The sequence below is a fragment of the Carya illinoinensis genome, chromosome 12 (assembly GCF_018687715.1).
Source record: "Carya illinoinensis cultivar Pawnee chromosome 12, C.illinoinensisPawnee_v1, whole genome shotgun sequence".
In the NCBI taxonomy this organism is placed as follows: Eukaryota; Viridiplantae; Streptophyta; class Magnoliopsida; order Fagales; family Juglandaceae; genus Carya; species Carya illinoinensis.
The window spans coordinates 8,909,533-8,919,934 of record NC_056763.1 but is presented as its reverse complement, the minus strand read 5'-3'; positions in this window follow the sequence as shown (position 1 = coordinate 8,919,934).

Here is a 10,402-nt window from a genome sequence, read left to right as displayed (position 1 = left end):
AAATGATCTAGGCGTTTCTTTGGCATAACCAAAAAGCTTTCCCAGCCGTCCTAAATATCATGCCATCATTACATGGTGTGTTTCCATAGTCAACCCCCTTAAGCCTTCATGAGCCTTTATTGATTCTTTGAACTACATAAACCATGCCCGCTCCAAGCCTAAAAAACAATGAATCTACCATTGATAGTTTGAGAAAATACTTTGGTGGAGAGTTACATTTAAAAGAGAAAATTGGTCTCATGATGAACCGTATTATGTTTGCTCTGTTTGATCAAAGAAAAAAAAGAAGAAGAAAGGAAGTGACTGCTAAAAAAAAAAAAAAGAGAGAGAAAAGAAAGAAAAGAAAAGAAAAAGAAGTCGCCAAGCGGAATGTGAATTACCTCAAATTTTGTCAAGGGAATTGTTGGTATTGCATTAGTGATTACAGCAACAATAATGCCACAAGTATGAGCACATTGCCAAGAAAGAGCTATGATTTGAATCATGTGAGTTTCTCTTTTAATGTTCTTTTTACTAAGTATTTTTCCAGTTTGATTTAATTTCCCATATCCAGTTCTTTCTTAACCCTCACCCTGTGGCCTATCATTACAACCTTAATAAAGACCTTTTGATCTTTGATTTTGGTGTTGACTACATTAGTGGAGAGGATTTCTGAAAATTGGACTTATGGGGTTAAGTTTTAAGAGAATTCGTTTGATTTTGGTTGTTCTACTTTTATCTGAGTTTGCAGGTGGTTTGAGGTTAAATTGACTATATCACACACACACTCAAGGTCTTAGCTTTAGGTTGAAGTAAATGCCTAACTCTTGCTTGACAAATTGCAAAATTTTTGATTGATTTTCTTGCCATCTTTGATGTTAAAAGAGTAAGATACTAGAGATGAAATCTAAATTCATAAAAGCTTGGTGAGTGATGATACTTCTCTTTCGGGTTGAATCGATATTGCCTAAACTATCATTTGCTTTTCTTTTTTGTTTGAGGACAAACAAAGTTGTAAGTTTGGGGGTATTTGATGACTTGCAAAATTTCATATTGCAGATTTTACAAGTTCGCTCGAGCGGAGGCTTTTGGCCGCTCGAGCGAACTCAGGCAGATTCAAACGCTCGACTGTCGCTCGACAGGGAGCTCGAGCGGGTTGCTGAAAAACGAAGATCGCTCGAGCGGAGACATTGGCCATCTATAAACCACGATTTGAGCTTAATCTCTTTTTTAATTGTTTCTCACATTGTATTACACTGGTCTTATTACTTTTATTGTTATTTTTCAACATTCTAATAGATAATTAGAAGAATTAGGCTTGATGCAACACATTCCAATTGAAGGAATGTTATTCCAACGACGAAGTCACCACAAATCGCCACCTAGGCGCACATCCATGGGCATTGGACTTAATCATCCACCAATCCAAGCGTCTTACACCATTTTCTCAAAGAAAATCTCATCAAATGCATCACACCATAACCCTCCAAGCTCAATTCTAGCATTGGACAAATTGGCTTGAAGAAATCCGAATTTCCTTTAATCCTTGCATTTGTAGCGCACATACACCATACGTTTGGTATCGCCGATGCTCAAGAAGTGTCACACACCCGTATGGCCCTCATCTCACCTTGGTTTAAGCTTCGCTAATGAGTTAATGGCTTTCAACAACATGAAAGTGATTTGCCATCTCTAAACGATGATTTGAGCTTAATCTGTTCTTTAATTTTTTCTCACATTTTTTTACATTGATCTTTTTACTTTTATTGTTATTTTTCAACATTCTAAGAGATAATTAGAAGAATTAGGCTTGATGCAACACATTTCAATTGAAGGAATGTTATTCCAACGCCGAAGTCGCCACGAATCGCCACCTAGGCGCACATCCATGGGCATTGGACTTAATCATCCACCAATCCAAGCGTCTTACACCATTTTCTCAAAGAAAATCTCATCAAATGCATCACACCATAACCCTCCAAGCTCAATTCTAGCATTGGACAAATTGGCTTGAAGAAATCCGAATTTCCTTTAATCCTTGCATTTGTAGCGCACATACACCATACGTTTGGTATCGCTCATGCCCAAGAAGTATCACACACCCCTATGGCCCTCATCTCACCTTGGTTTAAGCTTCGATAATGAGTTAATGGCTTTCAACAACATGAAAGTGATTTGCCAACTCTAAACGACGACTTGAGCTTAATTTGTTCTTTAATTCTTTCTCACATTTTTTTACATTGATCTTAATAATTTTATTGTTATTTTTCAACATTCTAGGAGATAATCTGATGAATTAGGCTTGTTGCAACACATTTCAGTTGAAGGAATGTTATTCCAACGCCGAAGTCGCCACCAATCGCCACCTAGGCGCACATCCATGGGCATTGGACTTAATCATCCACCAATCCAAGTGTCTTACACCATTTTCACAATGAAATTCTCATCGAATGCATCACACCATAACCCTCAAAGCTCAATTCTAGCATTGGCAAATTGGCTCGAAGAAATCCGTCTTTCCTTTAATCCCTGCATCTGTAGCACACATACACCATACATTTGGTATCACTCATGCCTAAGAAGTGTCTGACACCCCCAAGGCCATCATCTCACCTTGGTTTTAGCTTCGATAATGAGTTAATGGCTTTAAACAACATGAAAGTGATTTGCCATCTGTAAACCAAGATTTGAGCTTAATCTCATTTTTAATTCTTTCTCACATTGTATTACATTGATCTGATTACTTTTATTGTTATTTTTCAACATTCTAAGAGATAATCAGATGAATTAGGCTTGATGCAACACATTTCAGTTGAAGGAATGTTATTCCAACGCCGAAGTCGCCACGAATCGCCATCTAGGCACACATCCATGGGCATCGGACTTAATCATCCACCAATCCAAGTGTCTTACACCATTTTCAAAATGAAATTCCCATCGAATGCATCACACCATAACCCTCCAAGCTCAATTCTAGCATTGGACAAATTAGCTTTAAGACATCCGTCTTTCCTTTAATCCTGGCATTTGTAGCTCACATGCACCATACATTTGGTATCGCTCATGCCCAAGAAGTGTCACACACCCCTAAGGCCCTCATCTCAGGTTTTAGCTTCGATAATGAGTTAATGGCTTTAAGGAACATGAAAGTGATTCGCCATCTATAAACCACGATTTGAGCTTAATCTCTTTTTTAATTCTTTCTCACATTGTATTACACTATTGTTATTACTTTTATTGTTATGTTTCAACATTCTAAGAGATAATTAGAAGAATTAGGCTTGATGCAACACATTTCAATTGAAGGAATGTTATTCGAACGCCGAAGTCGCCACCTAGGCGTACATCCATGGGCATTGGATTTAATCATCCACCAATCCGTGCGTTTTACACCATTTTCTCAATGAAAATCTCATCAAATGCATCACACCATAACCCTCCAAGCTCAATTCTAGCATTTCACGAATTGGCTGGAAGAAATCCGTCTTTCCTTTAATCCTTGCATTTGTAGCCCACATACACCAAACATTTGGTATCACTCATGCCCAAGAAGTGTCACACACCCCTAAGGCCCTCATCTCACCTTGGTTTTAGCTTCGATAATGAGTTAATGGCTTGAAAAAACATGAAAGTGTTTTGCCATTTATAAACCACGATTTGAGCTTAATCTCTTTTTTAATTCTTTCTCACATTGTATTACACCGGTCTTATTACTTTTATTGTTATTTTTCAACATTCTAATAGATAATTAGAAGAATTAGGCTTGATGCAACGCCGAAGTCGCCACGAATCGCCACCTAGGCGCACATCCATGGGCATTGGACTTAATCGTCCAGCAATCCAAGCGTCTTACACCATTTTCTCAAAGAAAATGTCATCAAATGCATCACACCATAACCCTCCAAGCTCACTTCTAGCATTGGACAAATTGGCTTGAAGAAATCTGTCTTCCCTTTAATCCTTGCATTTGTAGCACACATACACCATACATTCGGTATCGCTCACGCCCAAGAAGTGTCACACACCCCTATGGCCCTCATCTCACCTTGGTTCTAGCTTCGATAATGAGTTAATGGCTTTAAACAACATGACAGTGATTTGCCATCTGTAAACAACAATTTGAGCTTAATCTCTTTTTTAATTCTTTCTCACATTGTTTTACATTGATCTTATTACTTTTATTGTTATTTTTGAACATTCTAAGAGATAACTAGAGGACTTAGGCTTGATGCAACACATTCCAACAGAAGGAATGTAATTCCAATGCCCAAGTCACCACAAATCGCCACCTAGGCGCACTTCCATGAGCATTGGACTTAATCATCCACCAAGCCATGCATTTTACACCATTTTCTCAATTAAAATCTCATCAAATGCAACACCCCACAAGCCTCCAAGCTTAATTCTAGCATCGGACAAATTGGCTTGAAAAAATCCATATTTCCTTTAATACTTGCATTTGTAGCACACACACACCATATATTTAGTATCGCTCATGCCCAAGAAGTGTAACACACCCTTAAGTCCCTCATCTCACGTTGGTTTTCGATTCGATAATGAGTTAATGGCTTTAAACAACGTGAAAGTGATACGCCATTTGTAAACCACGATTTGAGCTTAATCTCTTTTTTAATTCTTTCTCACATTGTATTACATTGATCTTATTACTTTTATTGTTATTTTTCAATATTCTAAGAGATAATAAAAATAATTAGGCTTGATGCAACACATTTCAATTGAAGGAATGTTATTCCAACGCCGAAGTCGCCACCAATCGCCACCTAGGCGCACATCCATCGCCATTGGACTTAATCAACCACCAATCCATGCGTTTTACACCATTTTCTCAATGAAAATGTCACCAAATGGGTCACACCAAAACCCTCCAAGCTCAATTCTAGCATTGGACAAATTGGCTTAAAGAAATCCGTATTTACTTTAATCCTTGCATTTGTAGCACGAATACACCACACATTTGGTATCCCTCATGCCCAAGACGTGTCACACACCCCTTTGGCCCTCATCTCACCTTCGTTTTAGCTTCGATAATGAGTTAATGGCTTTAAAGAACATGAAAGTAATTTGCCATCTCTAAACCACGATTTGGGCTTAATCTCTTTTTTAATTCTTTCTCACATTGTTTTACATTGATCTTATAACTTTTATTGTTATTTTTCAACATTCTAAGAGATAATTAGAAGAATTAGGCTTGATGCAACACATTTCAATTGAAGGAATGTTATTCCAACGCCGAAGTCGCCACCAATCGCCACCTAGGCGCACATCCATGGGCATTTGACTTAATCATCCACCAATCCATGCGTGTTACACCATTTTCTCAATGAAAATATCACCAAATGTATCACACCAAAACCCTCCAAGCTCAATTCTAGCATTGGACAAATTGGCTTGAAGAAATCCGTATTTCCTTTAATCCTTGCATTTGTAGCACACATACACCATATATTTAGTATCGCTCATGCGCAAGAAGTGTAACACACCCCTAAGGCCCTAATCTCACCTTGGTTTTAGCTTCGACAATGAGTTAATGGCTTTAAACAACGTGAAAATGATATCCCATTTGTAAACCACGACTTGAGGTTAATCTCCTTTTTAATTCTTTCTCGCATTGTATTACATTGATCTTATTACTTTTATCGTTATTTTTCAACAGTCTAAGAGATAATTAAAATAATTAGGCTTGATGCAACACATTTCAATTGAAGGAATGTTATTCCAACGCCGAAGTCGCCACCAATCGCCACCTAGGCGCACATCCATGGGCATTGGACTTAATCATCCACCAATCCATGCGTTTTACACCATTTTCTCAATGAAAATGTCACCAAATGGGTCACACCAAAACCCTCCATGCTCAATTCTAGCATTGGACAAATTGGCTTGAAGAAATCCGTATTTCCTTTAATCCTTGCATTTGTAGCACACATACACCATACATTTGGTATCACTCATGCCCAAGACGTGTCACACACCCCTTTGGCCCTCATCTCACCTTCGTTTTAGCTTCGATAATGACTTAATGGCTTTAAAGAACATGAAAGTGATTTGCCATCTCTAAACCACGATTTGAGCTTAATCTCTTTTTTAATTCTTTCTCACATTGTTTTTCATTGATCTTATAACTTTTACTGTTATTTTTCAACATTCTAAGAGATAATTAGAAGAATTAGGCTTGATGCAACACATTTCAATTGAAGGAATGTTATTCCAACGCCAAAGTCGCCACCAATCGCCACCTAGGCGGACATCCATGGGCATTGGACTTAATCATCCACCAATCCATGCGTTTTACACCATTTTCTCAATTAAAATGTCACCAAATGTATCACACCAATACCCTCCAAGCTCAATTCTAGCATTGGACAAATTGGCTTGAAGAAATCCGTATTTCCTTTAGTACTTGCATTTGTACCACACATACACCATATATTTAGTATCGCTCATGCCCAAGAAGTGTAACACACCCTTAAGACCCTCATCTCACCTTGGTTTTAGCTTCGATAATGAGTTAATGGCTTTAAACAACGTGAAATTGATACGCCATTTGTAAACCACAATTTGAGCTTAAGATCTTTTTTAATTCTTTCTCACATTGTATTACATTGATCTTATTACTTTTATTGTTATTTTTCAACATTCTAAGAGATAATTAAAATAATTAGGCTTGATGCAACACATTTCAATTGAAGGAATGTTATTCCAACACTGAAGTCGCCCCCAATCGCTCCCTAGCCGCACATCCATGGGCATTGGACTTAATCATCCACCAATCCATGCATTTTACAACATTTTCTGAATGAAAATGTCACCAAATGTGTCACACCAAAACCCTTCAAGCTCAATTCTAGCATTGGACAAATTGGCTTGAAGAAATCCGAATTTCCTTTAATCCTTGCATTTGTAGCACACATACACCATATATTTAGTATCGCTCATGCCCAAGAAGTGTAACACACCCCTAAGGCCCTCATCACACCTTGGTTTTAGCTTCGATAATGAGTTAATGGCTTTAAACAATGTGAAAGTGATATCCCATTTGTAAACCACGATTTGAGCTTAATCTCTTTTTTAATTCTTTCTCACATTGTATTACATTGATCTTATAACTTTTATTGTTATTTTTCAACATTCTAAGGGATAATTAGAAGAATTAGGCTTGATTCAACATATTTCAATTGAAGGAATGTTATTCCAACGCCGAAGTCGCCACCAATCGCCACCTAGGCGCACATCCATGGGCATTGGACTTAATCATCCACCAATCCATGCGTGTTACACCATTTTCTCAATGAAAATGTCACCAAATGTATCACACCAAAACCCTCCAAGCTCAATTCTAGCATAGGACAAATTGGCTTGAAGAAATCTGTATTTCCTTTAATCCTTGCATTTGTAGCACACATACACCATATATTTAGTATCGCTCACGCCCAAGAAGTCTAACACACCCCTAAGGCCCTCATCTCACATTGGTCTTAGCTTCGATAATGAGTTAATGGCTTTAAACAACGTGAAAGTGATATCCCATTTGTAAGCCACGATTTGAGCTTAATCTCCTTTTTAATTATTTCTCACATTGTATTACATTGATGTTATTACTTTTATTGTTATTTTTCAACATTCTAAGAGATAATTAAAATAACTAGGCTTGATGCAACACATTTCAATTGAAGGAATGTTATTCCAACGCCGAAGTCGCCACCAATCGCCACCTAGGCGCACATCCATGGGCATTGGACTTAATCATCCACCAATCCATGCGTTTTACACCATTTTCTCAATGAAAATGTCACCAAATGGGTCACACCAAAACCCTCCAAGCTCAATTCTAGCATTGGACAAAATGGCTTGAAGAAATCCATATTTCCTTTAATCCTTGCATTTGTAGCACACATACACCATACATTTGGTATCACTCATGCCCAAGACGTGTCACACACCCCTTTGGCCCTCATCTAACCTTAGTTTTAGCTTCGAGAATGAGTTAATGGCTTTAAAGAACATGAAAGTGATTTGCCATCTCTAAACCACGATTTGAGCTTAATCTCCTTTTTAATTCTTTCTCACATTGTTTTACATTGATCTCATAACTTTTATTGTTATTTTTCAACATTCTAAGAGATAATTAGAAGAATTAGGCTTGATGCAACACATTTCAATTGAAGGAATGTTATTCCAACGCCGAAGTCGCCACCAATCGCCACCTAGGCGCACATCCATGGGCATTGGAATTAATCATCCACCAATCCGTGCGTTTTACACCATTTTCTCAATGAAAATCTGATCAAATGCATCACACCATAACCCTCCATGCTCCATTCTAGCATTGGACGAATTGGCTGGAAGAAATCCGTCTTTCCTTTAATCCTTGCATTTGTAGCCCACATACACCATACATTTGGTATCACTCATGCCCAAGAAGTGTCACACACCGCTAAGGCCCTCATCTCACCTTGGTTTTAGCTTCGATAATGAGTTAATGGCTTGAAACAACATGAAAGTGATTTGCCATCAATAAACCACGATTTGAGCTTAATCTCTTTTTTCATTTTTCTCACATTGTATTACATTGATCTTATTACTTTTATTGTTATTTTTGAACATTCTAAGGGATAATTAGAAGAATTAGGCTTGATGCAACACATTTCAATTGAAGGAATGTTATTCCAACGCCGAAGTCGCCACCAATCGCCACCTAGGCGCACATCCATGGGCATTGGAATTATCATCCACTAATCCATGCGTGTTACACCATTTTCTCAATGAAAATGTCACCAAATGTATCACACCAAAACCCTCCAAGCTCAATTCTAGCATTGGACAAATTGGCTTGAAGAAATCTGTATTTCCCTTAATCCTTGCATTTGTAGCACACATACACCATACATTTGGTATCACTCATGCCCAAGACGTGTCACACACCCCTTTGGCCCTCATCTCACCTTCGTTTTAGCTTCGATAATGAGTTAATGGCTTTAAAGAACGTGAAAGTGATTTGCCATCTCTAAACCACGAGTTGAGCTTAATCTCTTTTTTAATTCTTTCTCACATTGTTTTACATTGATCTTATAACTTTTATTGTTATTTTTCGACATTCTAAGAGATAATTAGAAGAATTAGGCTTGATGCAACACATTTCAATTGAAGGAATGTTATTCCAACACCGAAGTCGCCACCAATCGCCACCTAGGCGCACATCCATGGGCATTGGACTTAATCATCCAGCAATCCATGCATTTTACACCATTTTCTCAGTGAAAATGTCACCAAATGTATCACACGAAAACCCTCCAAGCTCAATTCTAGCATTGGACAAATTGGTTTGAAAAAATCCATATTTCCTTTAATACTTGCATTCGTAGCACACATACACCATATATTTAGTATCGCTCATGCCCAAGAAGTGTAACACACCCTTAAGGCCCTCATCTCACCTTGGTTTTAGCTTCGATAATGAGATAATGGCTTTAAGCAACGTGAAATTAATACGCCATTTGTAAACCACGATTTGAGCTTAATCTCTTTTTTAATTCTTTCTCACATTGTATTACATTGATCTTATTACTTTTATTGTTATTTTTCAGCATTCTAAGAGATAATTAAAAGAATTAGGCTTGATGCAACACATTTCAATTGAAGGAATGTTATTCCAACGCCGAAGTCGCCACCAATCGCCACCTAGGCGCACATCCATGGGCATTGGACTTAATCATCCACCAATCCATGCGTTTTACATCATTTTCTCAATGAAAATGTCACCAAATGCATCACACCATAAGCCTCTGAGGTCAATTCTAGAATTGGACAAATTGGCTTGAAGAAATCCGTATTTCCTTTAATACTTGCATTTGTAGCACACACACCATGCATTTGGTATCGCTCAAGCCCAAGAAGGGTCACACACCCCTATTCCCCTCATCTCACCTTGGTTTAAGCCTCGATAATGAGTTAATGGCTTCAAACGACATGAAATTGATTTGCCATCTCTAAACGACGATTTGAGCTTAATCTGTTCTTTAATTCTTTCTCACATTTTTTTACATTGATCTTATTGCTTTTATTGTTATTTTTGAACATTCTAAGAGATAATTAGAAGAATTAGGCTTGATGCAACACATTTCAATTGAAGGAATGTTATTCCAACGCCGAAGTTGCCACGGATCGCCACCTAGGCGCACATCCATGGGCATTGGACTTAATGATCCCACAATCCTTGCATTTTACACCATTTTCTCAACGAAAATCTCATCAAGTGCATCACACCATAAGCCTCCGAGCTCAATTCTAGCATTGGACAAATGGGCTTGAAGAAATCCACATTTCCCTTAATCCTTGCATTTGTAGCACACATACACCATATATTTAGTATCGCTCATGCCCAAGAAGTGTAACACACCCCTAA